Here is a 26,953-nt window from a genome sequence, read left to right as displayed (position 1 = left end):
TCAGGGAAGGTCATAAAAACATAAAAATGGTTGAACCTTCAATTACACTAATATAGACTGGGACAGACCATAGTAATGGAGAAGGTGAAAACAAGATCTGAAATTTCTTTTTTATGAGGTGTCCTTACATAGTTAAAATATCCAAGTCATATCATCAAACACAATTTGATAGCGAGAAGCATTGACAGATATGATGGCGGATGACCAAATGCCTGGTCAAGGTGGTCAGTTTTAAGCAGCATCTTAAAGGAGGAAAAACAAATAGTGAGGCAGAGGTTTATGGAGGAAAGTCCAGATTTTAGGATCTTGGTAGATGAAAACAAGAGCACCAGCGTTGGAGCATTTAAATTTGGGAATGCTAAAGATTCCGGAATTGAAGGAGCACAAATATCTCATCGGGCTGAAAGAGATTACAGAGATAGGGAGGGAAGAGGTCATGGCGAGATTAGAAAATAAGCGTGAGAATTTCAAGTTTGTTTCGGTGAATAACCAGAAGCTAATGGCGGGCAGCCATAAAGACAGGGCTAAATTGTGGCGAGTCGAAGAGACTTAGTAGTTGGCAGGAAAAAAGACAGAGGCGCAAGGGGAGAGCCAACTGTGCAACAGCCCCAACAAACACATTTCTCTGCAGCACCTGTGGAAGAGCCTGTCACTCCAGAATTGGCCTGTATAGCCACTCCAGGCGCTGCTTCACAAACCACTGACCACCTCCAGGCGCGTATCCATTGTCTCTCGAGATAAGGAGGCCCAAAAGAAAGAATGGGAGTGCAGCGGTGATGGGTGAACGGGACCTGGAGTGAGTTGTACGTTGGCCGCAGAGGTTTGGATGTCCTCAGGTTAACTGAGGATGCAAAGAGGGAGGCTGGCCAGGACGTGCATTGGAATAGTCAACACTGGAGGTGAAGATGGGGAATTAAATGCTGCACTCTCTGGATGAAAAATGAATTGTCAGTTAAGGGAAAAGAGAAAGAAGAAATTCATTACAAATTCCAATTCAAGAATATAAGCTAAAACCAGATAGATAGCATAGTGTACAGGGAGAAATAGAAAAAGAATACAAGAAGGACAAAGGGAAAGCATAGAAAAGATTAGCAGCTACAAATCTTGTAAAACATATAAAAGTAAAAGGGATAGCTAAAGGAACGGTGGATGCGATTATGGAGAAACAAGTAAATAACCCTGTCGAGGCAGAGGGCATGACTGAGGTACTGAATGAGTAATTTGCAACTACCTCCACAAACGAAGAGGCTGAAATTAATGTCGCAATCGAGTAGAGGGAAGCAGAGATCTTGCATTGGATAAAATAGATGGGAAGGCGTTGCTAAACAGTTTATTACTAAATGTCGACAGCACCCCTGTTCCATATGGGAAGCATCCTAGGTGGATAAAGGAAGCTGGGTTGGAGATAAGATCAGCTCTGACCACAATGTTTCAATCCTGCTTGTTTATCGCACTCGGGCCAGTGGACTTGAATTTGCTAAAGGCTCGACTCCTTTTCAAAACGGGAAGAGAGGGTAAGCCTTGTGACTACAAGCTAATCTATCTAACAATAGTGAAGGTTGAGAGATCTACTAGAGGCCTTCATCAAGGACAAAATTAATTCTCACTTGCAGAAGCATGGGGTAAGATGAGAAAACCATCTCGGATTTGTTGAAGGCCAAATGGGTGTAACTAACCTGATTGAGTTGTTTTATCAAATAAGAGACTGAAGTGGGCTTTGTGTCTGTGGGCATCCAATGTTGATGAAGTACCTCATAACAGACTTATTCAGACAATAGGAATGCATATTATTAAAGGAACGATGTCAGCTCGAGCCGTCGATTGGCTCAGTGATGGGAGGCAGTGAATAGTGGTGAATGGATGCTCTTCTGACAGGCGAGGGTGGCGGTTGCCCGGGGGTTGGTTTTAAGACTACTGTTTTTGCTTTCTACATGCAAATTACATAGACTTGGGTTTAGAATGTATAATTTTGACATTTGTGGATGGTGAAAAACATGGCTCTGTAGTAAATCGTGAATATTATAATCGCAGACTTCAGGGTAGACAGTCTGCTGAAATGGGAAAATCAACGGTAGATGCAACTTATTGTGGTCAAGTCAGAAGTGAAGTTTATTGGGAAAACATCATGTCAGTATAGTATAAATGGTACCATTTTCAGGGGATGCAAGAACAGAGGGACCCGGGAAATGCAAGTCCATACACCTTTGAGGATTGCAGGGCAAGTGGAGAAGCTGATTGAGAAAGTGTATGGGATACTTGATTTGAAAATGGGGTAATTGAATTCAAACATAAAGGGCATCAAACTAATCCTTTACTAATCAATTGTTGTGACTCAGCTGACGTCTTGTGTGCAATTCCGGGCACGAATACCTTGGAAGAATTTCAGGGCCCTGGAAAGGGTACAGAGGAGGATTAGCAAGAAGTCACCAGTGGTGAGAGAATTCATTCACATGGATAGAATGCAGGAGTTTGGATTTTTCTTATTGGCGCAGAGAAAGTTCGGTGGGATAGAAACATATAAAAGATAAGCAGGAGTAGGCCATTCGGCCCTTCGAACCTGCTGTGCCATTCATTCAGATCATGGCTGATCATTCAACTCAGTAACCTGCTGTCCCTTTCGCCCCATACCCTTTGATCCCTTTGGACGCAAGAGCTGTATCTAACTCCTTCTTGAAAACATACAATTTTTTGGCCTCAACTGCTTTCTGTGGCAGCGAATTCTACAGGCTCACCACTCTCTGGGTGAAGATATTTCTCCGTATCTCGGTTCAGAATGGTTTATCCTGTATCGTTAGACAATGACCCCTGGTTATGGACTCCCCCACCATCGGGAACATCCTTCCTGCAACTACCCTGTCAAGTCCTGTTCGAATTTTGTCGGCTTCAAAGAGACCCCACCCCCCACCCCCCGGCTCACTCTTCCGAACTCAAGAAAATATAATCCTAACCGACTCAATCTCTCCTCATACGTCAGTCCCGCCATCCCAGATCTAACAGAGTCCAAAATAATGAGGGGTTATGATGGAGTCAGCATGCGGAAATTATTTCCTCTCATGAATACGTTTGTCATCACAGATCATGGCCAGGATTTTACTGGCCCCCAGAGGCGTGATTGGAAGCCAGGAGGGGTGGGGAGGGGACAAGGAGAAAAGCGGTGGCTGGCAGGGGATATGGCAGGATGGAGATCCCAGCGCATTCCTCTCGTCCAGTGATCCCGGGGGCAGGATAGACCGACAACAGCCTTCTGGCCCAGTGACACATTGAGGATCTTAAGTGGCCTATTATGGGATAATTATGGGACCATTCCACTGCCGCTGGGATCTTGCCAGCAGCGAGGTCCTCCACCACATGGAGTGGACACCTTGTAAAACGAAGCACTCACCCTGTGGCCTTGCGGATGGGGTGGGGCGCTGCCTCGTTCGTGGGTATTTTGTGGCCCTCAGAGCACCTCCACCAGGAAACAGTTCATTCCCCTGCACCTCCCTCCTCCTGCACCACCAGAACAACGCCTTACTCTTTCACCGGGGCCTTACGGACTTGCTCTGGTGACCCCGCCTCACCTACCTCTTCTCTGGGCTTCTAGCACTGCGCCTGGGGACAGAGGCCTTCTATAGAACCGGCAGAATAACTAGAGGGCTCATGAAGAGACAGTATTTCACACAGAGGCTTGTTAAGATCTGGAAAGCACGACCTGAAAGAGTGATGAAATCAGATTCCTGAGGAATTTTTAAAGACAATTAAACAAATGCTTGCAGTGGAATAATTTGCAGGTTTACAAGAAAATGCTACATATGTGACAATAAATTAGACAGCTCTTTCTAAACGACTCTGACTAAAGTAGCCGAATGGCCCTTCCTGTGCATCTATGATTCGATGATCTGGACGCCAGATCAGTGATTCATTTACTTTTCACACTGTCATACGTCATTGTCCTCGCAGGATAGGCTGGTAGTTGGAACCTGGGTTCATTTTATCCATTAATGGTCACATTTCTTCTCATTGGTGTATTTTACCAGACTGTAATTCACGGTTCACACAAGTCAAAATCTATTGGGTATTTGGAAGGAAACATTGGTTTCTGTAGAAACTTCTGTCAAAGAATTAATTTCCACAATAGCCAGAGTTTGTGAAGCTGCTGGAAGGAGCTCTTCGTCTTTGAGAATAGCGTTCGGTTAATGTTCTGTTCACATCGCTGTACCCGGCACCAGAACGATGCTGCGGTCCTTCCTGACCCTGTTTCTACTGCAGCTTTTGAACTGTAAGTTACGGATTATTGAATGCATTATGTTATTTACTGATAAACTGATTATTATTACAAGATGTGTATTAGTAATGTAATTATCATCTTTAATACAGAACCCATTCAGGTGATGTAGTAAGAAAATAATGCTTTATACATTTTAATGTTCTTATGTAGTGTGTAATGAAATATCGGGACTTGTTTAATGTCTTCTCCCTGCCGCTCGTACAGACAGAGCAGACTGCAGTTGAAAATCTAATGGGTCTATTTAAGCTGAGTTTGTTAGAAAAAGAGCCACTTCGCTGCTAGAATAAAATCTGTCAGTGTCTGAGATCAATTTACAGAAAACGGATCTATTTTATTTACAGTTGTCATTCAATGAGATGATATGAAATGGTTACTGAAATGGTTTATATAATTGGTAGAGGTTTCATTTGATACAAATTTTGGATTAATTATTTCCATTTTAAGTTCTTTCAACTACAAACAGGAATAAACCTCCATTTATATAAAAATGCCTTGTGTTTATAAAGCGCATTTCACGACGTCAGGACGTCCCAAAGAGCTTTACTGTCAATTACGTACTCTTTTGTAGTGTTGTCCATACCGTAATGTAAGAAACGTGGCAGCCAAGTTGCACAGAGCAACGTCGACAAACAGCAATGTGATAATGACCAGAATACTTTTTTTGTGTGTGTTTGATGTTAGTTGAGGGATCAAACTTCCTCAGAGCGCTGGGAATAATTCCACCGCCCTTCCTCCAAATAGTGCACCAGAAAGGGCGACGGAGCCTCGGTTTAACTTCTCCTCCGATTGAGAGCACTTTGAACAGTGCAGCACACCCTCAGTACTGCACTGGAGTGGCAGCCCAGATTTTGTGCTCAACTCTCTGGAATTAGACTTGAACCCACCATCTCCTGACTCAGAGGCGAGAGTGCTAGCAATTGAGCTATTGCTGATAGTAATATTGTTTTGGTGACAGTAAACGAGTTTGGAATATTTTACATCTAATTAACGGGTATTTTAAATTCCCAGTTGAATTTGTGTCGAACAGAAAGACAGCGGCAGTTTGTTTTATTTCCCCCCTGTGTTTCTTATACTGACAGAGCCAGCTGGAATTTAAATTATAATCTGATTATTTACAGCGAGTCTGATAGAAGTAGGGCGCCGTCTTTGTTTGAATAGAGTGTATCAGAGACTGGGTGTAAGTTATCTCACTGAGTGTAGAACACCAGTCACTACTACATCTACTGCCGACATGAACCACCACACACATTTCTGTCACAGATGTTTCTCAATACAAGTGTTGTCTGCTCTCCCAGTGATACAGTTTATGAAACTAAATATTTTAATGTGTTCCGTGTTGAAGTGTTATATTCAATCTATAATAACCACTGAACTGGAGATGGAACCAATATTTTTCAATTCGTTTTCATTATTAGCGTATTTATCAAGTGCATTCTGGAAAAAATTATGTTACTGAAAGTTCCTAAATCGTTGAGGAATTTGCTCTGCATTATTGATCAGTTAGTGATGATCTTCAGAATTAGTATCTTTTATATTAAATTCATTATTCTACTTCCCCCATGTATATGTACAGTGCCTAAAGATCGTTAAGTTTCCCCAATCACACATTTTACACAGTGCCATGCAGTGTGTATTGAGTTAGTGATATTGTTCTTTATTATTGTTCCAACTGATCGATGTTTATTGTTTTATTCCATTGATGATTCCATTCTGTTTCTCACTATTTCCCATGTGTGTTTGGTTACATTTATTAATCACTGTCTGTTACAAACTCTATTGGTTTACTGCCAGGACAACTTAGTCTCAGTGTTATCAGATACGTTATGTATTTAGCGAATTATATTTCTGTGAATATCAACTAATTGGAGAGTAAAATCCTGTTTTGTGGATTATTTAAAGAACACGTAATTCGAGCCACAGAAAAGATAAACAATGAATTGCACATGACTCTCTGTATCCTTTTCTCCAATCGTTAGTTGCTCAGAATAATTTCTTAAAATCATGCATGCTTTACGACAAAAATCAATGTTATTCATTGTTATTATATGAAGTGAATATTGAAATAGTTTATCTCATTTGTAGAATTCACATTGCATACGGAGCTTGGGCGGTTGGTTTGATTTTACATTCCATCATTATTAAATAGGGAACAATTATCCATTCTTTCGCTATCAGAAAACATCGTTTTTATAATATCTTGCATCTGATTAACACGTATTCTAAATTCCCAGGTGGGACATGTTCGAAACTTTGACTTAAATCCAAAATTGAAAACAAATACCGCAGCAATTTGTTTTATTTGGTCCTCTGCGGCTCTTGTACTGACACGACTGACTGGAGTTGAAATTCTAAGCAGAATATATAAACACAGCAATCTAGCAGCAGAACGTGATCACAGTGAAAATAGAAGGTCTCGGGGTTTGGGGTCTCGGGTAAACGGTAACACAGAGATTGTCGAACAGCAGTCAAAGCGAAATCTACTGCTGACTGAACCCACACGGGCATTTCACAGGTATTTCACAGTAGAAGTGCTGTCTGACCCTGTGTGATATACTGAGTGGAATTGAAATAATTTAAATAGTTTGTTCCACGTTAGAGTGTTATACATGATCTATAAATATTGTATAATATATTAACTAGAGACAGAACCAATATTATTTCAATTAGCATTAGTTATTACTGTAATTGTGACGTTCCCTTCCCAAAGATAATGTTACTGAATATTCCAAAACCTCCGGCGGATTTTCCATTTATTATTGTTTACTTAATGATGACCTTGAAACTTTAGAACTTTGTATTGTAAATTATCAACTTATTTCACATATTCATATGTACAGTGTCAAGTAATAATTAATGTGACAAAGTCTCCTTCCACATGCTTCTTTTATATAAAGCATCGTAAAGTGTTTAATGAGATATCATGAATAGTCTCCTTCCACATGCTCGATATTTTTGCGGAGTTTTTCGGAAGATGATTCGATGCAGTTGCTCACTGTTTCCAGTGCGGGTTTGGTTACATTTGTTATTGTTTATCGACAACAAATGCATGTTCACGATAGGGAAACGTTCCCTAAATGTTATTACATACGTCCGTGATGAATCCTCTTTTGTTTTTGTAAAAGAGATTGTATTGTAAAATCCTGATTTTGAAGGTAATTTAACAATATTTTCTGCAAACCATAGAATGGAGAGAAAGTCTGAAATGTAGCTGACTCCCTGAATCTCTTTATTTTTTTAGCAATCGGCCCCAGATCAAATTCAATTTAGAGCAAATGTGCATATTTATTTTAATTTGTCATTTATTGAGGTCGTATAAAGTGAATATTGAAACAGTTTCCTTAATTTATAAATTTATCACTTAATACATTTTGCCCTCTTTGATGTAAGTTCATCAAATTCAAATAGGGAACTGTTATCCGTTTTTATCGCTGACAGCAAAAACGGATCTAATATTTGTCATCTGATTAACATTTAGTTGCATTTCCAAGGGAGATTTGAGTTAAATTTAGTTTTATTAGCAAAATTGAACATAAACACCCTAAGAGTTGGTTTTATGTTGTTTCCTATGGCTCTCGTACAGACGCAGCAGACTGGAGTTAAAATTCTAATCATGCGTTTAAAACGTAGACTCCTGGAAGTAGAAAGTAGTCAGTGTTACAGTCGAGTGCATGGGAGTCAGAACTGCAGAATACTGGGATCTGTATCTAGCCGACTCATCCCACATTGAGATTTCTGTCCCCGGAATTTCTCAGTGAAGTGCCATGTGACACAAAGAATTAGATGAAATAGTTTGTACAGCATTTGGAATGTTCAGAAAGGACAATAAATATTTTATAATATATTAACTGGAGGTGGAACCAATATTGCTTCATCTGTACTGATTATTAACAGAGTTATCAATTTCAGTCTCCAGAAATGATGCTACTGGTTTCTGGGGATTCGCTTTATGAGCTGTTCTTTTTAGTCACTGACAATCTTCAAAACTCCGCTTTTTCACATTAAATCATGATTTCTATTTCATACATTTATGTGCATGGTGTTGTGTAATAATTAATGTTTCTCAGTCTCTTTCTACATGATTCATCCATTTGATGTAATATTTAATATCCAGACGTGTTTCTGAATCTCTTTCCACATGTCCCATACTTTTAATCTGGTGCGATGCAGTGTTTAATGAAAGATCCGGAGTTGTTTCCCAATCTCTGGGGAAAGGTGGGAAAGTTGATCTGGGGCAGTAGATCAGCCATGATCTTATTGAACGCCGGAAAAGTCTGGGTCGGCAGTACAGCCTAATCCTACTCCTATTAAATTCTTTAATATCCTTCAACAAGTCCCATACTCTGGTCAACTTGTGGAACAAATCCTGAATTCGTTTCCATATTTAAATTTAACAGACAGTGCGCAGAACAATTTGTCTCGGTACTGTAAATGTTTGATGCGTGTTTGGTTATTTCGAACCATGATATATTTTCTTCTGGCGCTAGCTGATGTGTTATGGAGATAGATTGTTAAAAGTTTCTGAGAATGGTACTAACGCACAGAATCCGGATTGTTTGATATGAGTTCCTTCTGTCCAGAGCTTTGCTTGTGGTTGGAAGCGACAATAACTGTAATTTTATCAATTCATTTGCTGCGGAAATTCACAAGAGCTCACTTAATTGTGGAAGTAGTTCAAATTGGACCTAAAATAGTTTGATATAATATAATTACTTTGATTCTTGACCCACCCAATAATCTGCGATTAGAAGCATGTACTTATAAAATCTCTGTATTGACTGTAATTTGTAATCCCGAAACCACCCCTGTCCCTGGTTTGTCATTCATTCAAGAGTTTAAATTCTGTGCTTTGAATATCGGACGTTTGTCCCATTTCAGTTCACCTCCTTTAAGTTTATTATTATTTAAAATTACTCTTCCTCAATTACCGTTTGTAGTAATACGGTGCAATGACAAGTTAAATGATGTAAAATATGTGAAAATCACTCAACAGTTTGGCAACAAACCCATTCGTCCAAATGTCAGGAAGGTTAACGGTGTGATCAGAGAAATTTGAGACGTTCGGAACCGGGAGTTACCGTAGGTCACTGAGAGCAGGGGAAATGGGTGAGCGGGACGCTCCATGGCAGGATAACGGCAGCAGCAGAGTTTGAGATCAGCTGAGGTTTACTTAGGGTAGGGGGCCGACCAGAAGAGTGTGAGAAGAGTGGGTATATTCCCTGCATATAGAGGTGATTTGGATAACGATTCACAAAGAAATGCATTCAAACCTTTTCTCGAACAGCAATGAGAGCAGTTAGAAATTATGAAGAAACATACGAGAGAGAATGGTGGGATCATCAGATATGAGGAGCAGTGTAAATAAATGGAAAAATAATAATGATTGAGAAAGGGAAACGACTGAATATTTCTCAGAGACAGCTAGAGATAGATTTGGCGAATGGCCAAGCTTGGGAGTCTGGGTTATCGATTGTTTAGATTCATTTTCGGGTTCTGAGCTCGCTGGCCAGGCGAAATTTACTAAACAACCCTACTTAGCCAGAAAGGATGGCGAGGTGTTTTCTTGAACCTCTGTCGTCATGTTGGTGATATTGTTCTCCACCCATTTATTGTCCATCCCCAATTTCCCGAAGAAGGTGTTCGTGGGCTTTCTCCTTAAACCAGTGGATTATCTGGGGGAAAAATCTGCATGACATGGGTGGTTACTGGCTGAAATGATAAATGCATGAAGAGTAGGGGAAATGACTGAGTGGATTGAAGAAGATTCACGGACTCTACAGAAACACGGAGATGGAACCGTTTTTCAGTACAAACTGAAAGATTATTCCCCCTTGTCTGTCATTGGGTCACTGCAAAAGGGGAATTTGCGGGAACTGACTCTTATCAGGGAAAGTTGGTAGGAATGCTAAGGCTCCTACTGGGAGGAAGTCACACAAAATTTACATTAATGCATTAGGAACATATAGAGACCAGTGAGATCATAGTTGGGAAACTGTAACTCATTCAAGATTACTCGGTAAGCACAGCTGAGGACAAGAATTGGTGTCCCGTTGTCTGTAATACATCACCCGAGTATACAAAGAGACAATGATACAAGGGAGATCTATTGTCACCAGGGAGTTGGGAAGCAGGTCAACGCACCGTGCATAGTATATAATATTGTGAATAAAGAAAAACACCTTGAGATCTGTGAGACACATTGTCATCAGGGGGAATTGGGATCAGGTCAACACACCATCTATAGTATATAATGTTGTGAATGGAAAAACACCTGGAGATCTGTGAGACGCATTGTGCTCAGGGGATTGGGTACAGGTCAAACGACTGACTGCATTTTTAAAAAGCAGAAACGCTTAAACAGTAAACGGGTCGACCATTGATCGAACATCATAAACGGGTAACCGAATAGGACACGTCGGCGAGGGCAGGTTACAAGCGAATCAGAACAGCAGGAACTTAGTAAGAAACAGTCAGCACGGAGTTAGGAGACTGACAGACCCTTCATGTTGTTTTCTTTTGTTTGAGGAAGCTATATATTTTATTGCACAGCAGAAAGGCCCATTTACACCTGTATAGAAACTTTGAAAGTTACAGTTGGAAGACATTGCAGTAAATTAAAAGGCATCGGAATTTCCCACAGGATCGGAAAATCTTTAATTTGTGTTCCCATTCCTTCTCGAACTTTAGATCGGGAAGCTGAATTCACTGAGAGTGCCATCACCAGTGGGTTTAAAAGCGGGTCCATCACCACCCTCTTCTCAGGGCACCTACACACGGGTCATCAATGGTCAGAGCACCATCAGCACAAATTTACAGGGCGATGGGGAAAGGGAGTGGGACTAATTAGACAGCCCTTACAAAGAGTCAGCATCGGCACCATGGACCGATTGGCGTCCTTCTGTGCTGTTTCATTGTAAGATTCTATAAGGGAGAGCACCATCACCACCGCCTTCTCAGGCACCTTCACACTGGTTATACATGGAGCCCACCCACCGTCACCACAAGGAGAGTGTGTATCCGGGTGTCAGTGTGTGTATATGTGAAAACAATTCTGGATACATTTTAGCCCATTACTAATATTAAATTGTTGCAGAAATTGTATTTTCGGTTTTAGGGAATGAAATCACAGATCCCGGTATAATTTCTTCCGCAAAGGATTAGGAATAATTACCCTGCAGTTAGTTGTATTTGTGTCTTTTCTTTCTGACAGTTTCATTCCTTTCTTGCCCTAGTGAACTCTGATTGCTAACTTAAATAAAAGCAAAATACTGCGGATGCTGGAAATCTGAAACAAAAACAAGAAATGCTGGATTCACTCAGCAGGTCTGGCAGCATCTGTGGAAAGAGAAGCAGAGTTAACGTTTCGGGTCAGTGACCCTTCTTCGGAACTGACAAATATTAGAAAAGTCACAGATTATAAACAAGTGAGGTGGGGGTTGGGCAAGAGATAACAAAGGAGAAGGTGCAGATTGGACCAGGCCACATAGCTGACCAAAAGGTCACGGAGCAAAGGCAAACAATATGTTAATGGTGTTTTGATAATGGTGTTCAAAACACCATTAACATATTGTTTGCCTTTGCTCCGTGACCTTTTGGTCAGCTATGTGGCCTGGTCCAATCTGCACCTTCTCCTTTGTTATCTCTTGCCCAACCCCCACCTCACTTGTTTATAATCTGTGACTTTTCTAATATTTGTCAGTTCCGAAGAAGGGTCACTGACCCGAAACGTTAACTCTGCTTCTCTTTCCACAGATGCTGCCAGACCTGCTGAGTGAATCCAGCATTTCTTGTTTTTGTTTCTGATTGCTAACTTCTCATTTCAGGCAGACCTGGGAACAGTAAGGCTGACCAGTCAGGTAATGGCCCTTTATTTTCACACTATCTGCTATCTCTCTGCTCTCATACATCCCATTAAATGTTAAGCTTGGACAACAATCTCAATACTTTTTTGATCACGGATTAACCCGCTGCCCTGTTGCTAGTCAGAAAAGGATTGTATCCCTCAAAGTGGTAGTAAAGTTCTTTAATTCTAAATGAGCGATGACTGCTGTGTTCATGCGGAGGGACAATAATTGAGGGTCTCTGAAAAGCAGAGTGTGAAGGGTCAGCTCCACTCACACTATTACCTAGCTAAGAGATGACTGCTGCCTTCATGCAGAGGGACAATAACTCAGGGTCTGTGAAGAGCAGAGTGTGAAGGATCAGCTCCACTCACACTGTTTCCGGTCCAAAGGTCCATCTCACCAATCAGCGCTGACATCCAGATCTCATCACCATCCAGCCCAGTCTTTATTGGCTGTGGTGCGTGAGGATGCAATTTCCTCTGCTCTTTCCAGGTTCTGGGATCTCACTGTGTTCGTGCAATCAGTACTGAGCACGTAAGCATGTGCTCATTACAGCCACGCCCATCTCTCCAATTCTGCAGGTTAAATCTATTCTGAGACTGTGACTACCTGGATTCCATTGGAGCCGCTGTGTTGGTGGGAATATCGGGCTGCCACCAAGTTCCCTGCTCGTTTGCACCGTTTATTTCTGTTTCCCTCTGTTTTTTTTTCATGTGTAATATTTACTTCGGGTTTTATTAGGATTCTGAGTGCAGATTGATGTTTCTATCGGCTCATGCCTGGTGAATGGGGAGGGTCCGTACGCTGGGAACTTGTGGGTTTCACGCACCATAAACGCTTGATAATATTTCTGATATTTTACGGAGACAGTGAAGCTGAGACTGGTGAATGGGGAGGGTCCGTGCGCTGGGAACATGTGGGTTTAGCACACTACAACTGCTTGATGATATTTCTGATATTTTGCAGATACGGTGAAGTTGAGACTGATGAACGGGGGCAGTCGGTGCGCTGGGAGAGTGGAGATTCACTACAGGGGACTGTGGGGGACTGTGCGTGACTCTGACAGGAAAAATCTCTGGGACCTGCGGGACGCCGCTGTTTTCTGTCGGGAGCTGGGCTGTGGGACCGCGGTCTCTGCACCGCGCCGGGCTCACTTTGGGATGGGGTCCGGACCCGTTGTGACGTATAATGTAAGGTGCGGAGGGACGGAGGCCGCTCTGCGGGACTGAAAGTCGGCTAAATGGAGACACCGTTCCTGGTCACACTCCTATGATGCCAGCGTCATCTGCTCAGGTAAAAATCTTTCTCAGTCTCTCATCTCCCGCCGCAGCTGATAAAATCCGAGAAGAAGCAAAAGTAAAACAATCCGGGACGATCCGTACCTGGAAAGTCAGATGTTAATAATTCTAGTAATCTCCGGTTTGAATTAAAGTTAATATTCGGATCACAGTTTAAAATGATATCATTAGTGCTATATTTAATAACCATTCTCCACCGGGAGCATCACATACCTGATACTCAGCATATTTACAATTCAGAGAGAGCAGTTTCCATTGAGATTTTCCCCAAATCCGCAGTGAATGATCTGAACAGCTGGAAATGTCGCACTCTCCATTCATCAACCGAGCAGCCGTTACCGGGCATGCACTGTCAGCCCAGCTGTCCGCCTGCAATGATTGCTTGGCCTCAGATCTGATATATTATAACAACATAGGCAAGGCTTGGGGAACTGTTTGGGGATTATAAAGCACTAGGAACGAAATTAAGGAACAGGTCCTCGAGGGTCATAAACTCCGGATTACTGCCCGAGCCACGTGCAAATTGGCTTCGGGATAAGAATATTAGGGAAATGAACACGTGGCTAAGGGATTGGTGTGGGAAAGAGGGGTTCCATTTCATGGGGCATTGGCATCAGTTTTGGAACCTGGGGCGATCTCAACCTGAACCGATCTGGAACCAGTGTTCTAGCGAAATGGATAAATAAGGTGGTCTCTAGGGCTTTAAACTAGTGACTCGGGGGGAAGGGAAAGGGAAGACGACAGGGAGTATGATGATAAATAAAAAGGTAAGCAGCAGGCTAACATGTGTGCAGGAGGGTTTAGGTTCAAGGCAGACGATGAAAGAAGCAGAAAGGAAGGATAACTCAGGAGTCATTATTAGAGATGTTGGGAATCAAGAGGGATAGAAAGCTAGCATAAAGGCACTTTACCTGAATGCTCGTAGCATTCATAACACAGTTGATGAGTTAACGGCACAAATCATCGTGAATGAATATGATTTGGTAGCCATTACGGAGACTTGGTTACAGGTTGGTCACGACTGGGAGTTAAATATCCACGGGTACCAGACTATTCTGAAGGACAGACAGGAAGGTAAGGGAGGTGGTGTAGCTCTGATACTCAAGGACGACATCAGGGCGGTGCTGAGAGATGATATAGGTTCGATGGAGAATGAGGTTGAATCCATTTGGGTGGAAATTAGAAACTCGAAGAAGAAAAAGTCATTGATAGGCGTAGTCTATAGGCCACCAAATTATAACATCACATTGGTGCGGGCAATAAACAAAGAAACAACTAATGCCTGTAAAAATGGTACGGCTATTATCATGGGGGATTTTAATCTACATGTCGATTGGTCGAACCAGCTCAGTCAGGGCAGCCTTGAGGAGGAATTCGTTGAGTGTATCCGTGATAGTTTTCTTGAACAGTATGTAATGGAACTAACGAGGGAGCAAGCTATCCAATATCTAGTACTGTGTAATGAGACAGGAATAATTAATGACCTCATGGTTAGGGATCCTCTTGGAAGGAGTGATCACAGTATGGTTGAATTTAGAATACAGATGGAGAGTGTGAAGATAAAATCCAATACCAGGGTCCTGTGCTTGAACAAGGGGGACTACAATAGAATGAGGGAGGACTTGGCTAAAGTGGACTGGAAACAAATATTTTATGGTGGGATAGTTGACGAGCAGTGGAGGACTTTCAAAGCAATTTAATAAGTGTTCAGCAAAAGTATATTCCAGTGAAAAGGAAGGACTGGAAGAAAAGGGGTAATCTGCCATGGGTGTCTAAGGAAATAAGGGACGCTATCAAATTGAAAACGAAGGCATGCAAAGTGGCCAAAAACAGCATGAAACTAGAAGATTGGGAAAATTTTAAAGGTCAACAGAAAGCTACAAAAAGAGCTATAAAGAAAAGTAAGATGGAACATGAGAAAAAACAAGCACAGAATATGATGAGAGATAGCAAAAGTTTATGTAAATATATTAAACGAAAAAGAGTGGCGAAAGTAAACGTTGGTTCTTTAGAGGATGAGAAGGGGAATTTAGTTCTGGGATATGATGAAATGGCCGAGGCATTGGACAGGTATTTTGTAACGGTCTTCTCAGTGGAGGACATTAATAACATGCCAGTAATTGACAAAGAGAACGTCGGTGAGGACCTGGGAACAATCATTATTACGGAAGAGGTGGTGTTAGGCAAGCTAATGGAGCTAAGGATTGATAAGTCTCCTGGCCCTGATGGAATGCATCCCAGGGTACTAAAAGAGATGGTGGGAGAAATAGCAGGTGCACTGACGGTAATTTTCCAAAATTCGCTGGACTCTGGGGTAGTCCCAGCAGATTGGAAAACAGCAGATGTGACGCCACTGTTTAGAAATGGAGGTAGGCAAAAGATGGGGAATAAGAGACCGATTAGCTTAACCTGTGGGCAGACGCAGCATGGGTTGATGATGGGCAGGTCATGCTTGACAAATCTTTTGGAATTCTATGATGACATTACGAGCAAGGTGGACAATGGGGACTCAGTGGATGTGGTGTACCTAGATTTCCAAAAGGACTTCGACAAGGTGCCACACAAGAGGCTGCTGCATAAGATAAGGATGCATGGCGTCAGGGGTAACGTATTAGCATGGATAGAGGATTGGTTGACTAACAGGAAGCAGAGAGTGGGGATAAATGAGTTGGCATTCAGTCACTAGTGGTGTGCCTCAGGGATCGGTGTTGGGACCGCAATTATTTACAATTTATATAGTTGATTTGGAGTTGGGGGCCACGTGTAGCGTGTCAAAGTTTGCAGATGACACTAAGATGAGTGGCAGAGCAAAGTGTGCAGATGACTGTGAAACTTTGCAGAGGAACATAGATACATTGAGTGAGTGGGCAAAGGTCTGGCAGATGGAATACAATGTTAATCAATGTGAAGTCATTCATTTCGGTAGGACTATCAGTAAAAAGGATTATTACTTGAATGGTAAAAAGTTGCAGCATGCTGCTATGCAGAAGGACCTAGGTGTCCTTGTGCAGAATTGCAGGTACAGCAAGTAATTAGGAAGGCAAATGGAATTTTGTCCTTCATTGCTAAAGGGATTGAGTTTAAAAGCAGAGAGGTTATGTTGCAACTGTATAAGGTACTGGTGAGGCCGCACATGGAGTGCGGTGTGCAGTTTTGGTCTCCTTACTTGAGAAAGGATATACTGGCACTGGAGAGGGTGCAGAGGAGGTTCACTGAGTTGATTCCGGAGTTGAGGGGGTTGGCTTATGAGGAGAGACTGAGTAGATTGGGATTATATTCATTGGAGTTCAGAAGAATGAGGGGGGATCTTATAGAAACATATAAAATTATGAAGGGAATAGATAAGATACAAGTAGAGAGGATGTTTCCACTGGCAGGTGAAGCTAGGACAAGAGGGCATAGCCTCAATATTAGAGGGAGCAGATTTAGGACTGAATTAAGAAGGAACCTCTTCACCCAGAGGGTTGTTAATCTATGAAATTCCTTGCCCAGTGAAGTAGTTAACGCTTCTTCAGTAAACGTCTTTCAAGCTAAGGTAGATAGCTTTTTGAACACCAAAAGGAATTAAGGGATATGGTGGGTGCGCGGGTAAGTGGATCTGAGTCTACGAAAAGATCAGCCATGATCTTATTGAATGGCGGAGCAGGCTCGAGGGGCCGGACGGCCTACTCCTGCTCCTAGTTCTTATGATCTCATGATTACACTGATTGTGAAGCTGAGACTGGGGAGCAGGGGAGGGAGGGACGCAGGTTTCTCAGCCTCGGGGAGGCAAAGTAATGGGCCCGCAGTTATTGTGGGTATCACAAGAGGAAACTGCGCTGAAGGATCCAACCGCTGCCTATGCATTGCCTTTTAAATGTTGGGAAATATTGAGAAAGTAAAATGCACAGAATATTAAACAAAGGAGCTAAGATAGTTCAGGAAACAGTTGCAACGACTAAACTCAACACAGTTGAACTATTCGAAGAAAAGCGGCGTGTTTTCCTGAAATCCTGGCCAGTAAGGAGGATAGTGATAGACTTCAAGATGATAAAGCGAGGCTGGTGAAATGGGAGGACAGGTTGCAGATGAAATTTAATGCAGAGAAGTGTGAACTGATACATTCTGGTTGGAACAAGGAGGAGAGGCAATATCACAGAATCACTGAACTGTTACAGTGCAGAAGGGGGCTATTCGGTCCATCATGTCTGCATGGGCCCACTGAAAGAGAAATTCACTCAGTTCTATTCCTCTGCCTTCTCTCCATATCTCTGCACATTCTTCCTTTTCATATAACTGTCTCATTCCCTTTTGAATGCTACAATTGTACCAGCCTCCGCCACGTTCTCAGACAAACATTCCAAATCTGAAACATTCGCTGCATGAAAAAAAGTTTCCTCATGTCACTTTAGCTTCTTTTACCAAATACTTTAACTCGGTGCCCTCTCATTCTGGATCCTTTCACCAGTACAAACAGTTTCCTTATAGCCACGCTGTCCAGAACCCTCATTTTTTGAATACCTCTATCAAATTACCTCTCCGCCTTCTCTTATCCAAGGAAAACAGTCCTAAATTCTCCAATCTATCTTCATAACTGAAATTCCTCATCCCTGGAATCATTCTCATGAAAAGTCTCGGTACTCTCTCCAATGCCCTCATATCTTTCCTCAAGTGCGGCGCCCAGAACTGGATGCAATACTCCATCTGAGGCCGAAATAGTGTCTTATGCACGTACAACATAACTCCCTTGCGCTTGTACTCTATGCACTTATTAATAAAGCCCAGGACAGTGTACGCTGTATTAAACGCTCTCTCAACCTAGCCTGCCACCGTCAATGACGTATGCACTATTAAAGCAAGGTCCCTCTGCTCCTGTAACCCCTTTAGAATTGAACCCTTCATTTTATATTTTATCTCCATGTTCTTCCTACCAAAATGAATCACTTCGCATTTCTCTGCATTGAACTTTATCCGCCACCTGCCTGCCCATTCCACCAACTTGTCAATGGCCTTTTGAAGATCCGCACTATCCTCCTCACAGTTCACAATACTTACAAGTTTTGTATCATCTGCAAACTATGACATTGTGCCCTGGACACCAAGGTTTAGTGCATTTATATATATGGACTGGGACCTGAAGATTGAAGGATACATGGCATTTCGGAAGGGCAGGAAGCTAGGTATAGGTGGAGTAGCTCTGTTAATTAATGATGGTATTAGCGCAATGGTGAGGGATGACCTAAGTTCAGGAGACCATGATGCAGAAGCTGTTCGGGTGGAGATGGAAAATCATTAAGTGAAAAAGTTACTTGTCGGAAGTCGTGAAGAGGTCATTTAACATTAACCACACAGTGGGAACGGGTATAAATTAATAAATAATGGCAGCTTGTCAGAAAGGTACAGTGATAATTAGGGGCGGATTTTTGCCTACATTTAGACTGGAAAAATCAGATGGGCAGAGGCAGCCTAGATGAGAACTGCATAGAATATTTTCGGCTAATGTCTTGGAACAATACCTTGTGGATCCAACTGGAGAGTAGTCTATACGAGACCTGGTATGTGCAATGAGTAGGAATAATTAATGACCTGACATTTAAGGCGCCCCTAGGTAGCAGCGATCATGTTATGATTGGATTTTACATTCAGTTTGAGGGAGAGAAGAGTGGGTCCAAGACTAATATTTTAAACTTCATTAAGGGAAATTATGAGGGTATGAACGCAGAGCTAACTGAAGTGAACAGGCAGATCAGGTTAAGGGATAGATCAATAGAGATGCAGTTGAAGACATTTAAGGGAATATTTCAGAATACACACATTTCAACGAGAAAGAAACATTCCAAGAGTGGGACCCGCCATCCCTGGTTACGTAACACAGCCAAAGGACGTATCAAACTTAACGAAAAAGCCTATCATTGAGCAAAGATGGGAGGCAGGTCAAAAGATTGGACAGAATTTTAAAAAAGAACAAAGAATGACAAAAAGATTGATAAGGCCGGTAACATGAGAGGACGAGAGGAAGCCAGATAAAAATATAAAGGCAGATAGTAAGAGCTTACATATATATTTGAAAAAAGAAAAAAAGGTAACAAAGTGAGCGTTAAACTTTTAAAAATGTGAGCCTGGGGAATTAATAATGGATAATAAGGAGATGACAGATGAATTAAACAGATATTTGGCATCGGTCTTCACTATTGAAGATAAATGTAACATCCCAGTTTGAGCTGTAAGTTAGGAAATGGAAGGGAGGGAGAACTCAAGAAAATTGCAAGCACCAGGGAAAAGGTACTGAGAAAATTTTTGGTGCTGCCAGCTGACAAGTCCCCCTGACCTGATGAACTTCATCCTAGGGTGTTAAAAGAAGTGGCTAGTGAGGTAGTTGATGCGTTAATTTTCGTCTTCCAACATTCTCTAGATTCAAGGAATGTTCACTTAGATTGGAAAATAGCGAATGCAACTCCTTTAGTCAGAAAGGGAGGGAAACAGAAAGCAGGAAACTTCAGGCTAATTAGTTTAACACCTGCCTTAGGGAAAATGATACAAGCTATTATTAAAGATGTTATAGCAGGGCTTTTAGAAACATTCAAGGTATTCAGGCATAGTCAACATGGCTTTGTGAAAGGCAGATCATGTTTAACCAATTGATTGGAGTTCTTTGAGGGAGAGACATGTGCTGTGGATAAAGTGGAACTGGTAAATGTATTGTACTTAGATTTACAGAAGGCATTTGTTAAGTTGCCACATCAAAGGCAATTGCAGAAAATAAAAGCTCATGGTGTAGGGGGTAACATATTAACATGGATGGAAGATTGGTTAGCTCACAGAAAACAGAGAGTAGGCATAAATGGGTCATTTTTTTGGTTGACAAGATGTAACGAGTGGTGTGCCATAGGGATCTGTGATGGGGCCTCAAGGTTTCACAATTTATAGAAATGACTTAGATGTCGGGACCGACGGTATCTTTGCTAAATTTGCTAATGACACAAAGATAGGCAAGAATGTAACTTGTGAAGAGGACATAAGGAGTCTGCAAAAGGATATAGATAGGTTAAGTGAGTCGGCAAAGACCTGGCAAATGGAGTATAATGTGAGAAAGTGTGAAATTGTCTATTTTGGGAACAAGAATCGAAGGGAAGCATATTATCAAAATGGTGAGAGATTGCAGATCTCTGAGATACAGAGGGATATGGGTGTCCTCGTGCATGAAACGCAAAACGTTAGTATGCAGGTACAGCACGTAATTAAGAAAGCTTGGAGAATGTTATCATTTATCGCGAGTGGAATTGAATACAAATGTAGGCATTCTATGCTTCAGCGACGCAGGGCATTGGTGAGACCACATCTGGAATATTGTGTACAGTACTAGTCTCCTTATTTAAGGAATGATGTAAATGCGTTGGAGGCAGTACAGAGAAAGTTTACTGGTCTAATATCTGGAATGGGTGACCTGTTATACGAGGAAGGATTTGACAGGCTAGGCTTGCATCCTCTGGAATTTAGAAGAGTAAGAGGCGACATGATTGAAACATAAAATCCTGAGGGGACTTGACAGGGTTGTTGTGGAAAAGATGTTTTCCCTTGTGTGAGAATCTCGAATTAGGGGTCACTGTTTAAAAATAAGGGGTCGCCCATTTAAGACAGAGATGAGGAGAATTTCTTTCTCTCAGTGGGTAGTGAGTCTTTGGAATTCTCAACCTCAAAAAGCAGTTGAAGCAGAGTCTTTGATTTGTTTTTTAAGGCAGAGGTAGGTAGATTCTTGATAACCAAGGGGGTGGAAGGTTATCGGGAGCAGGTGGAAATGCAGAGTCATCAGTTCAACCGTCAACTTATTGAATGGTGGAGCAGGCTCGAGGGGTTGAGTGGCCTACTCCTGGTCCTAATTTGGATGTTCAAAGTGTAAGTTCATCTATAGCAGGTTATATCTAATACATCCTCTTTATTAATTTTAAACCCCTCGAGTATCTGAATTACCTCCTCTTTAACCATTGCCTGTGTTGCATCTTCTTCCTTGGTAAAGACAGACGCAAAGAATCCAGTTAATACCTCAACTATACCCACTACCTCCATATGTAAATCCACTTTCTGATCCCTAATCGGCCCCACTCCTCCTTTTACCACCCTTTTACTATTTCTCTGTCTGGAGAAAACTTTGGGATTTCTTTTAATGCTAGCTGCCGGCCTCTTTTCAAGGGTACAATTATAAAGTGACTGCAGTCAAGAGTGACCTGGGAGTATTTCTAATCAAATCGTTGAAGGCAGCATGGCAGGTTGAGAAAGTGGTTAATAGGGCAATGGAATGTTGACCTTTTTAAATAGAGGCATCGAGTACAAAAGTAAGGAAGTTATTATGAACATTTGTGAAACACTGGGTTCACCTCAACTGGCGTATTGTGTACAATTCTGGGCACGACACTTCAGAAGAATGTGAATGCTTTAGAATGGGTGTAGAAAGGAGTTACAAGGAAGGTTCAAGAGATGAAAGACTTCAGTTACATTGATAGGTTGGAGAAGCTGTGGTTGCTCTCCTTAGAACCGAGAACGCTACGAGTAAATTTGATAGCGATGTTCAAAATCATGAGGGGTCAAGACAGAGTAGATAGAGAAGAAGAGTTCCTCTTGGCAGAAAGGTCAATAACCAGAGGACACTGTTGGAAGGTGGATGGCAAAAGAACCAAACGTGACATGAGGAATAAGTTATTTATACAGCGAGTGGTTAGGATCTGGAATGTGCTGCCTGCGAGTCTGATGGAGACAAATTCAATTGTGGCTTTCAATATGGAATTGGACAAGCACCTGAAGAGAAAATCTTTGCATGGCTATGGAGAAAGGGCAGAAGCATAGGACTAGCTGAGGTGCTCTTACAGAGGACCAGCATGGACACAACGGGCTGAATGGCCTCCTTCTGTGTTGTGAACATTCTATGATTATATGCTGACTGCTGCATCTTGCTGGTCACAAACTGTCTGTCCAGTTTTTAAACTTAAAACTGTGAATGTGGTTTCAAGATAATTAATTTCATATGAAGGGATTTGAAGGGTGATCATGACAGACAGTAGAAAACTGGGTACAAAACAATCAACAAAGTGTGGTTAAAGGTAGTTATTCACTCTGACAAAAGGTGAGAAGTATTATGTGATAATTCATGTCAATGGGTTAGCGCTGTGCAAATGCGTTCTATTGTTTGGTCCATTCCGAAGATTACGGCACACAACATTAAGAAGCGGCTGAGCACACAGCACAAAGCAAACGTTAAGGGCCCGATAATACTGCAGCTGTAGTGCTGAAGATCAGTGCTCTGAAACTAGCGACAACTCTAGCCAAGCTGTTACAGCAGTTACAGCACTAGGATTCAACTGATATGGTGTAAAGTTGCTCAGTTACACACTGCCTGGAAAAGCAGGGAAACACTGACTAGTTAGCACCCAATCAACCTACTCCCAATCAACATCAAATATTTCCTTGTGCTGGGTGTTGCTCCCCTTTCAACGTATCTCTCATAAACAAACCTCTATCTTTTTTTGTATTTCCAAGAGCTTTGTTAACATGTATTGATATTTTATTAATTTTTGTATCTGTACCCCTAAGTCCCATTGCTCCTCGATGCAATTTAGATTATCATTGTCCAAGGAATATGGCTTCTCAGTCTTCCTACCCAAATGTGTAAGTGTACATTTATCTGCATTAAAATTCACTTACAATTTCGTTAACGTAAAGTATTTTTCTCACAATCTGCCTTTGCATTAACTATTGCTCCAAGTAGATGTCATTAGTGAATATTACAATTGTACGTCCCTTTTCTGAGTCGAAATCATTTATGTTAAATATGAACAACAGTACTCCTAGCACCAGTTCTTGTCACACAATACTTCTTGCCCAGTTCTAACTGCTGATACAGTGCGTGTTTCTCAGTTACAGTGACGGCGACTGGGGAAGTTATAAATAAATAAAGGAACATTTTAAACATGATAGTTCTGTCACATTATAAGCAGTAGTGATACAGGAAATCCAGCATAATCTGTTCTGAACAGAATCTGAGAACGAATGTTGCCAGATCTGTGATTAATCAGATGCGAATTGAAATGTAAATATTTGTATTATTGTGATTATTAAAGTATTATGCTAATTATGATATAATATGCTTGTTCAGATCACAGATACCCTAGACTAACATCCGGAGACTCTCCATGCTCAGGCAGACTGGAGATCCAGTACGGTGAAAACTGGGGTACAGTGTGTGACCTTGACTGGGATCTGAAAGACGCCAATGTGGTCTGTAGTCAGCTTCAGTGTGGAGTCGCCGTGTCTGTGCCAAGATATGCTCATTTTGGAGAGGGCACTGGCCTCGTACGGACTGACATCTTTGAATGCACTGGAAACGAGACCAGTTTATTGGACTGCCGTCTTTTTCAAGGAACTCAGCAGGAGTGCAGCCACAGGAACGATGCCAGTGTGATCTGTTCCGGTGAGTACAGACTTACTGAAAAGCAGACAACTTCCTGCTTATATTTGGAAAACTGAGGAAGGTGTCTTTCCCATGTTTCTGTCTGAAAGGTTCATATCTAAACTAGTCATTATAGCTTACCATCACTGCTTTAGGTTTGGTGTAACGTGGTACAAAATACCCGCAATTACTGGTAAACAAGATGGTTCTAAATTTTGAAATTTATTCTGCAAGAAGCAAAATTTTCGCAAGTTTGTTTACCACTGCACCGAATGTATATTTAGAATTGAATATTGGCTGCAACAGTTGGGAGTTGACTAAATGAATATGCACTGGCCTATTTCGATACTTTAATCTGAACACCACGAATGATCCGACATTACAATAGCCTTCTGACCCTCCCTGACCACGTTATTATTCTTATCATACAACAGTGAAACAGGTCCTTCGGCCCACCGAGTCTCTGTCGACCAACAACGACCCATTTATAATAATCCTGCGTTACCTATCATTCTCCCAGCACCTACCCACAGGAGGTCAACTTACTTTCGACCTGCAAGTCTTTTGCTGTGGGATGAAACCAGAGCACGCGGCAGAATCCCACGCATTCACAGGGAGAACGTGCAAACCCCGCACAGACAGCACACAGAACTGAATCCAGGTCACTGGAGCTGTGATGCTAACCACTGTTCCACTGAACCCACGTTAACTTACTGAATGGCAGGGTATAAAAGAACGGCTGTACTCTAGCACTGCTCAGTGCAATCAGGCCAGAAGTGAAAGATTACAAAGTTATTGATAGAATGTGTGCATTTTACCCGCTAAATATGACAGGATCGGACACATATCCACATTATCAGTACAGAGCTTTCAGTTGCTCCAGCCTGTTCGATCATTCAGTTAGATCATACCTGATATGTTCTTCAAGTCTCTTTACCTGCCTTTGAGCCAGATTCCTTGATCCACCGAGATAACAAAATTTTAACAATATTAGTCTTGAAAACTTAGATTAGATGTAACATCCACAGCTCTTTACTTTGGAAGTTGTTAAGGAATGTTCCAGATTTCCACTGTTATTATAGAAAATATGTTTCCTAATAGTTCTCTGAGGCCCAACTATCTTCTGGTGCTTGGTCAGTTACCTTCCCACCATCAAAATATCAGAAGTTCGGCTTTTTGCTGATGATTGCATGGTCTTTAGTTCCATTCACAATTCCTCGGATTAAGAAATAGTTCATGCCCACTTACATCAAGATCAGGACATTACTTAGACTTGGGCTGATGGGTAGAAAGGAACATACTCACCACCTCCGTGTCAGGTAATGACTATTTCCAACAAGAGAGACAACAACATCTCCCCTAGCTATTATGATCAGTGAATTCACTACCACCATCAAATCCTACTGGGTGTTGTCATTGACAAGAAACTGAACTAGACCATTCACAATAATGTAGTGGCGAAGGGAGCAGGTCAGATGATCTGCATTCTGTGGCAAGTGGCTCACCTGCAGAATTCCCAAAGACTTTCCAGCAGCTGGAAGACATAGGTTGGGAATGTGAAAGGACATGACTCTTCCAAATTTCAGGGAACCCAGCCACAGTTTGTGTAATCCTTCATCATAATGAGGGGAGGCAGTGGTGTGGTGCTCATGTTACTGGACTAGCAATCCAGAGTCCCAGGCTAATTCTGGGGACGCTGGTTCAATTCCCACCATCGCAGCAAGTGGAATTTAAATTCAGTTAAAAAATCTGGAGTTGAAAACTAGTCTCAGTAATGGTGACCATGAAACCATTGTCGATTGTCATTAAAAAAAAATCTTGTTCAGTCATATCCTTAGGGGATGAAATCTGCCATTGTTACCTGGTCTGGCCTACATGTGACTAGAGACCCACAGCAATGTTGTTGACTCTTAACTGTCTTCTTACATAGCCTAACAAATCACCCAGTTGTGAAAGACAACGAGGCATGAACAACGAATGCTGGCCTTGCCTGCGACACCCACATCTTATGAATGAATAAAAAACAGAAACATTTGAAGCCAAGGAATCATTCTAGTATCTGTTATGCTGCACACTCTCCCTGGTCAACATATCCTTCCCAATGCATATTGCCCATAGCTGAACATTGCACCAGATGGGGCCTGACCAGTTTTTTTTTAGCTGCAACATCATTTCTAGCCCCTTGTATTCCATTCCACTAGATATAAATCACAGCATTCCATTGGCTGTTTTGATTTTCGCTCCTGCAATTGCCCATGACACTGAAGTCTCTTTTCAGTGTGCTGCGTCCGGCTTTTCACCATTTAGAAAGCACTGTAATCTTTTTAATTCCAAATTGGAGACCTTTTTCCCAGAGTGGGGGATTCAATTACAAGGGGACACGAGTTAAAAGTGAAAGGGGAAAAGTTTAGGGGTCATATGCGTGGAAATTTCTTTATGCATTGCCAGCGGAGGTGGTAGACGCGGGCACGATAGTGTCTTTTAAGATGTATCTAGACAGATACATGAATGGGGAGGAAGTAAAGAGATACAGACCCTTAGAAAATAGGCGACAGGTTTAGATTGAGGATTTGGATCGGCGTAGGCTTGGAGGGCCGAAGGGCCTGTTCCTGTGCTGTAATTTTCTTTGTTCTTTGTTCTTTGACCTCACACTCACCAATATTGAAATAGTTTTGCACAGTCACTGAATCTTTTTTTTGTAAAGTTATGCTTAAAATATACATGATTACAATATGGCTGATGGTTTCTTTCAATGGCAATATTGAGTCTGTCAATTGTATGTGGATTTTTATCCAGTCAACTAAATCATTAATAAATATGGTGAATAGTTGAGGTTCCTGCGGGACGGCGCCTTCACATCCTGCCAGTTAGATGATCTGCCCATTATCCCTGCTGTCTATCTCCTGCCACTAAACTAACGTCCTAAGTAGGTCAATAATTTCCCCTAAATTCTATGAGCTTCAACTTTAGCCAACAATCGGTTACGAGGGTTTTTGTTGAGTGCTTTCTGGAAGTTCATCTGAATAACATCCATTGACGTTCCCCTGTCCTCTACTTTAGTTACCTCCACAAAATATTTGATCAGGTTCATCAAGCATGATCTACCTTTTACAAATCCACGCTGGCTCTC

This window comes from Heterodontus francisci, chromosome 21, assembly GCF_036365525.1.
Source record: "Heterodontus francisci isolate sHetFra1 chromosome 21, sHetFra1.hap1, whole genome shotgun sequence".
In the NCBI taxonomy this organism is placed as follows: Eukaryota; Metazoa; Chordata; class Chondrichthyes; order Heterodontiformes; family Heterodontidae; genus Heterodontus; species Heterodontus francisci.
Note: the sequence above shows the minus strand (reverse complement) of the source record.